This window comes from Myotis brandtii, unplaced genomic scaffold, assembly GCF_000412655.1.
Source record: "Myotis brandtii unplaced genomic scaffold, ASM41265v1 scaffold704, whole genome shotgun sequence".
Classification (NCBI taxonomy): Eukaryota; Metazoa; Chordata; class Mammalia; order Chiroptera; family Vespertilionidae; genus Myotis; species Myotis brandtii.
Window position 1 is genome coordinate 157,644 of NW_005370762.1, and position 8,082 is coordinate 165,725.

Consider the following 8,082-nt stretch of genomic DNA (forward strand, 5'->3'; position numbering starts at 1 on the left):
GGCTGCTCTTATCTTCATGTTCTAGATGAGGAAACTGAGGCTCAGTAAGGCAAGCCATTTGCCCAAGGTGACACAGCTAGGACCATCTGGCTCCTGCTTTTCCCAGAATGGCAACTTTGTAACTTCGAGACTGACATGGAATAAAAACTGAGGGCTCAGCAAAGTGTTTTCTGCAGAGGTCCTTTTACTGGGCCGACTTTGAGAGTGGATCAAGACATTTAAAAATTTGTGTCATTATCATGCAAGCAATTAAAGTGCTTAAGAGCTTAAAAGCAATTTGTTCAAGTTGGTTAAATATCCGCCCTCCCCAATCTTGTTTGTGGTATTAATTTACTCATCAAACTGTGACATCAAAGCCATCGCAAAGGTAAATGTCAGTATTTTCTGATGGGTGGGTCCTTCCCGATGAAAGCAGGCTGCATTGATGGGCTCTCCAGAGGAAGGATCCAGTGCAGGGTGAGCCAGAGAAACTGGCCTTTTACTAAATAAACCCAGCCCTGCCTTGGCCTCTGGATGAGAATTGGTTCCTTAAACGTTTTATTAACGTGCAATTATTCTGAGAACCAGATAGCAGAGCAGCTCTTTGCAAGCATTAATTAGCTGATCTTCACATCACCCCCACATGGCAGATAAATAACATTAACCCTGCCTTCTCGTGAATATGAGGGAAGGAGAGGCGAAGGCTTGCCTTGCAAGAACTATGGGAGAGGTACCTGGCCTGAGATGACATGAGTTGGTCACTTTGCAAATATTTCACTGGGTGATGCACTAGATATTCTAGAGCTGTGCTGTGCAGTGGGGTAGTCACTAGTCCCAGTTTAAAGTAAATTTAATTAAAGTGGAATCAAAATAATAATTCCTTTCCTCAGTCGCACTAGGCAGATTTCAAATGCTCAGTAGAGGAGAGTGGCCACGATGTCAGACAATGCAGAGGCAGAGCATTCCTAGTGTTGCAGAAAGTTCTATGAGACACTGCTTAGAAGCTTGGGATGATCAAAGACTAATGCCAAGATCCATGTCCTGGTGGGTCTCTCGTGTAAAATGTCCTCAAACAAGAGCTGACATGTAACACCCATGACATAACCCAAGCTGTGGCTAGGTACTCTGGGGCACTGGCTAGGGACCCAGCTCCTGAAGCTAAATCTCTTGAGTTCTAATCCTGGTTCACCCACACACTGGGCATATGACTAGAGGTAGGTTGTTTAAACACTGCTGCTGTGCAGATGCATGCTGCCATTTTTCACTTCTCGTATGAGCCAAGATTCTTTCCAAGACAATGCTGGATTCTGAAGAGGGAGCTGGGAGACAGGTACTCTCCTTTGCTGCTGCTGGAAATGCAAATTAATACACCCTTCGAGGAAAGCAATTTGGCAATGACTGTCAGTAGTCCCCGAGACACATTGCCTTTAGTCCAGTATTCCAACTGGAGGACTCTGGCCAAAGAAAGCAGCCAGAGATGGGCAGAAGGCTGTAAGAATAAGTATTGTCATGGCAGTGTTATCTATAGTAGTGAAAGAAAGGTAAACAACTGGATAAGAGAAGTATGGCGGAACCCAACAGGGAGATATTAGAAAAGATTAAATGTTGTTTTTGAAGATGAGTTTTTGTGACATGGGAAAATGCCACAATAAAACGTACGCTTTTTTAAAAAAAAATACTAAACTCTATGCTGTTAAATCCCAAATATATTTTTCAAAGCAGGCTTTGTGCTGCAGAGCTCAAGGTTGGACGTGGAGAAGTACATCCTGGCCTTTAGGTAGACGGACGAGCGAGCTCTCTGCTCTGTGTGGTCAGAGACTGCCAGCTGCTCCGCATCTACCCCATTTGCAGCCCTTTGGAATTCTTGGCTTATCCAGACTAGTGTTTGTCTATCTTCAAGGCCAGGGCAGACTTCCTAACGTTAAACTCTAATTCCTCTTTATGGCCACTTAAGTCAGTGTCTACGTGCACTCCGGGGTGTTTCAGACTGAGCAGCATGGGCTCTGGGGAGGGACAGCAGCTTTGGAACCTGAAAGAACAGGGCTCAGACCCTGACCTCACCTCCTTGCCTTGTAACCATGGGCAACCCTCCATAGCTCAGTGTCCTCATCTATCGACAAGGGAAGCAAGGGATCCCACCTCACAGATGAGGGTTAAGTGTTTACTTTAGTTGAACATCTGGCATCAACTGGTAATTGAAGACCCTAATGACCTCTAACACCATGTTAGACCGTGAAAAAAGCCAACAGATACTGGGTTGCATTCGCTGCTGTGTCACCTGGCAGCTGAATGAATTCAAGCAAGTCACTGAGCTTTTCTGAGCTTCCATCTTTTCTTTTTCCATTTATAAAATGGAAAATAGAAGTATCTAGCTCAAAGGGTTGTGTGGGATTAACTTGTGAAGTAACTTGCACAGTACCCACCAGACAGTGTCTTCATTGTGACCATAGCTTTCGGCATGGCTACTTTTCCTGCTATCTCTTCACCCACTCAGCGCCTGGTCCTCTGATTCTTGCTTCCAGAGTCTAGCCTGAACCATCAACACACTTCAATGGTGGACATAAGTGTGGAGAGGGTTCCGGGGGGAATCTAAAGGAGACTGTTCAAGGTCTGAGAGGACATCTGGCATCCCTGAGAAAAACCAAATGGCTCTAGATTCAGACCAGCAGGTCCCGGTTCTGATTCTGGCTCTGTCCCTTTGCCACTCTGGGCCAGCTTGGTTCCCATATTCTCTGCCTGCTCCTCTGAGCTGCTGTTAGGGGCTGGATTTTGAGTTCCTGATATTCCTTTGACTTGGTTTTGCTATTTTCATGTTCACTCCTGGGCAGAGCCCTGTTAACCATTCATGCACAACACCCCGCCCAGCCTGCGAGGCTCAGGAGGCTCCAGATTCCCACTTAGAGGAGGGAATGACTGACCTCTGTTGTTTAGGAGAAAAAGCTTATCAGAGGATAGTACCTCCCCAGGGTGGATGCCAGAGATTTGACATTGCCCAGGGGCCCTGAGGCTCTGCACATATATCTAGGTGGTCACCTTGATTTTATATCTTTTAGATAATTAACGTTTGTTTGAGAAAAACTTCTACACAGTTGGCTACTTTGTGTGTGTGTGTGTGTGTGTGTGTGTGTGTGTGTGTGTGTGTGTGTGTTTAGTTCACCTCAAGTTCATCTCAAAATAAGGAAAAGTGTTATGTTCTAGAGAGGGCTTTTTATTTTATTTATTTGTTTTTAAAATATATTTTCATTGGTTTCAGAGAGGAAGGGAGAGGGAGAGAGAGAGATAGAAACATCAATAATGAGAGAGAATCATTGATCGGCTGCCTGCGGACTTGTTAAAATGCACGTTCTGATTCAGTGGGTGGAAAGGTGGGCCTGAGATTCTGCATCTCTAACAAGCTCTCAGGAAAGGCAATGCCCACATGTTCTCAAACCTTGCTCTTCCTTCCTGATTCTGTTTTCTCCTCCTTCCCATCTCCCCAAGTTCAGGAGTACCAGATCCCTACGGAGTGTCATAGAGCAAGTGGAGCTGGTCAGTTTTGTGCAGCTATTTGTCAGTGTTGCAGTGGCCTCACTGGTGGCCGAGGTGGAATGACAGGAGACCTAGGACATAGTGGGCATTATCATACTACCACAGAAAAAGCCCAGTTCCAGGCATTACATTGGACTCTCCAGGCTTCTTCCACATCCTCACACTTACTAAGCCTCATGGGACATTGTGGACTAGGCAGCAATTTCCATTACTAGGATAAGTATTACTTTGAAGACTTTATAACATTTATCATGTGTTTGTTTTTTTTAATATATTCTTTTTGGATTATACCAGTAATACATGTAAACAGTAGAAAATTTAGAAAACTTAAGATAACCCAGAGAATAAGTGAAAACAACCCATAGAGTTGTTGCCATATCGAGTGAGTTTCCTTCCCATGTTTCGGTTTCCTCTCCAATACTCTTTCTACATAGTCTTCTGTTTATCACTCACCATCACTACCACCACCATCACTGCCACCGTTTGGAGCAGATTGTACCCATTGTTTTGTAACCTTAATATGTCATGATCACTTCCCTGGCCCATTACATTTTTCTCTCCAACATGACTTTTAATAGCCAGGTAGCATTCCATCATAAGGATCTATCATTATTTATTTAATCAATTTCTGATTATTTTCAAATTTTCACCACTGTAAATAATGCTACGATCAACATTTTCATGTGCTGTACTTGTCTATGTATTTCCTTTAGTCTTTTGACTTGAAATTGTTAGGTCAAAGATTATGTAGCTCTATAGGGCTTTTGATAGGTGTTGCTGAATAGCCCCCTGAAGGATTGAGCCAAGTTCCCTCCAGTCTGGCAGGAGTTAGGTCAGGGAAGCTATAGGTCTTTATTCCCCTTTTATGAGGTGAGGTGACATTCACCAGGTGTGCCAGGGTGTAGGAGCCCAGAGAAGACATTCCCCCACAGGCTCCCAGGGCTGGGCCAGTGTGCCTTGAACTGTGTCACACTGGGTGAGATGGCCATTAGGCCATGAGGGTTGGACTAGACCACATTTTGCTTTCTGGATCTGTGAAAGTATCTGTAGCTTTAAGGAAAGAAGGGAAGGTGCTCACACAGTGTCTCTTAAATTTTGGGCTTATAATCCAAATATAGCCAGAACCTGAGCACTTCTCACCACTGAACATCGACCACCCTGGTAGAAAAAAGCCCCCATCCTCTCTCACCTGGATGATCACAGTAGCTTCCCACACTGGACTCCCTGTTCTACCCTTGACTTCTTGCAGTTTATTCTCAACACAGCATTAAGAATGATCCTGTTAAGACATAAATCAGAACATGTCACTCCTCTGTGCAAAAGTCAGTATGGATCCCATTTGTCTCAGAGTAAAGGTCATGGTCCTTACACAACCTCTCAAACCCCAGATTTCCCCCACATCTCTGACTTCACCTCCTGCCCTTCATCCCTTACTTTCCATGCTTTGTTGGAACATGTTAGCCCTACTCCTGCCTCTGGGATGTTGCTCTGCCTAGAATATTCTTCCTCTAGACATCTGCATGGCTAGTCACTGACCTTCCAGTCTTTACTCCAATATCACCTTCTTAGCAAGGTCCATCCTGACAATCCTATTACATTGGTAACCCCCCTCTCCTGCCCTCACTGTTCAAGACCTCGCTTATCCTACCATATTTTCTTTCCATGGTGTCAAATACTATGTTTTATGATTTAATAAGATCATACTGTCTGCTGCGTTAAGAATAATCAGAGCGTGGGGTGGGGGCAGGTCAAGGGCAGAACATGCTATATAATTTACTTCTTTATTATGTTTATCGGCTATGGAAATAAAAGAAAACCACCCAAATGAAAATAAGCAGAGGCTATTTATTCAGAGCTTGCTGTAACCAGGGAGTCAGCCACCATCACTTATCTTTGGTGGGACTTCAAGGCAGGCAGGAAAGTGGGAAAGCTTAATACCGAAGAAAGGGAAAGCTTCAGGGCTTCTGTGATTGGAGGCTGGAAGCTGGAGGCGGGCTAACGGGAAGTGGCTTCTTACATGATTGGTTTGGAAAGCATATCTGGTTCTTTCTCCTTGGACCTGCGGTGGAAGTAGGTACAAAAATTAGGAAAGCTAGCAGGAGACTGACTGTTTGGGCTGGTTGCTGAAGAGGCTGGGGGGAAGGTGGTTAGAGTTCTGTTTTAATATATGATCTGGCTATTGTCCATTTATCTGTGTAGTCTCTCATGACTATTGTGAATCCCCGCACACAGCGATCTTTGTCCTTTGTTGACTGAGGTAATAACCCTAGTGCCCAGAGGAGCGTCTACCAATAAGAAGCTCTCGATCTTTGTCAAATGGTGCTGCATTTGGCCTACATTACCTCATAGGGTCCTCACAACAAGCCGAGTTCTTGTTTTCCCCATTTTCCATGGGAGGCAAGGGGCTCAGAGAGCTTAGTCATCTCTTCTAAGGTCACTCCACCAGTGAGTCAGGGAGCCAAGGTCCCTGCACAGATCCACCTGAGCCTACAGCAAACATCTGCCCCCTGATGCTGTTCATATCTAGTGCACAGGAAATGGAGGGGTGAGGAACCTGCCCAGTGTACTTTGTGAGCAAGACATGCACCATCTTTAGATGTCTCTGAATTTTCAGCCAAAACTTTTCAGATGGTTAGCCTTTCCCGACACCTGCCTGAACTGATGAATGATGCCATGTAGCAAGAATTAATATGCATTCCAAAAGGAGAATTGTCCTTCATAACCCACCCCTGAAGTTGGGCAATAGAGTGGGAAATTCATTCTACATTAGTGTTTGGGAGATGGTCTCAGGCATCAAAGAAGGTTTCTCAGGCCCCACATTTAGGAGCATATGTGTGCCTATAATTTATAGCATATTCTTAGGGCTTCTCAAGTTAAAGTGTTGCTATGGTAACTCTCATGGTTGTCATTCCTTAATTTGTTGTCACCCATCTCAGTTTCCCACCCTCTTAACCATGGAACTGAATTCACTTGTTCAGAAGAGGACCCCAGAGACAGACAGGCAGAGGCCAAAGAGAGGACTTGATGTGGGGAAAGCCAGCAGGTGTCAGAGAGCTCACACCAGACAGGAGAGCCAGGTCTACATGAATAGTCCCTGCTGGCTAAGATAGTTAGGCCATTTGATCCCTACTATGTGCTGAGCTGCCTACTGTGTGATGAACATGGCAACTCTGCCAGGCAGACTTGTGATGTTCCATCACCAACTATATGAACAATGGAAGCAGGGTTTGAGTCTGATTTCTCTGGTTCCAAGTCTGTGTTCTTCTACTTCACCATTCCAGGAGTCAGAAGACCATAACCAGCACTTTGGGGCTGGTCTCGTAGTGGCTAACCACAAAGGCTCCAGAAGCTGAGGCAGGTTGTGGTTGAGTGGAGAGCTGGCTTCAGTTCAGCAACAGGGAGAACATCCTACCAAGCATTGATCTGCCTGTGGAGGGAGTGAGCTCCCCATCATGGGAGGAAGTAAGCAGGATTTATCAGAGTATCAAGAGACTTTCTGTAGGGCAGGGATGGGCAACTCCTGGCACGCGTGCCAAACATGGCATGCCAGTAACTTTTGCTAGCACACGTAACCCTCTCTTATAATCTTCCATTTACAATTGTGAATCTTTGTTCTCAGGGATGAATTTTGTTAAGTCTCGTAATAGGAGTAGCCTGACGGATGAAAGTAGTAGCTCGTACATATCTCTGAAGGTCACGAAATATAAACCTGATGTAAAATCTCTGTCATTAGTGATGCAGCAGCAAAAGTCCCACTGATAATATCAAACGGAGTCATAAAGTTTTCTGTCGGACTATCAGTGTACATGTATACATTAAAAATATATTTTTCATCATCATATACTGTGTTTTTGTCGCTTGAATGAATTTTATTATTTCTTCAAGGTTCTTCACATATGTACACCTTATGAGATATCAAGTAGGTGTAACATGTTCTCAAAAAATTAGGGTTGGCATGCAGAAGAATTTTGAGTCAGATTTTGCTGGTTTTGGCACGCACTCACAAAAAGGTTGCCCATCCCTGCTGTAGGGGATAAGAATATGGACTCACTGTCCTCTTTGAAGATTCAGTTGCAGAATGCCTGGCTGCCTTTGGTGGGGCTGCACATCTTGATCTTTAACACCATTATGAAGTATTCTGATGAATCAGTCAGTGAGAGCTTGCTGAGTGAGCTCTGCCCTGGAGTCAATGTCTTTCAGGACAGAAGGGCAGGATAGTCCACCCAGACTTCAAGGTACTTATGATAGAGTTAAGAGATTACCAGACCTCATGAATTTAAAAGTCAGACTGACCTCAATTTAAATCCTGGCTGAGCTACCTCCATCAGTTTTGGCACCAGTGATCAGATAATTCTTGGCTGTCCCTGGTTGAGATACAGGTACTAGCCTATATGACCTTTGGCAGATTAACCAACCTCTAAGTCTTGGTCCCTTCCTCTTTCATATGCCTGATTCCAGGATAAAAATGGGAAAATGTTAATCAAGTTTCCAGCACAGAGCCCAGCACAGAGTAGACAAATCAAACAAAGAACTCTCATACCCACAATGTCTGGGAGGCAAGGAAATCTAAGGAAA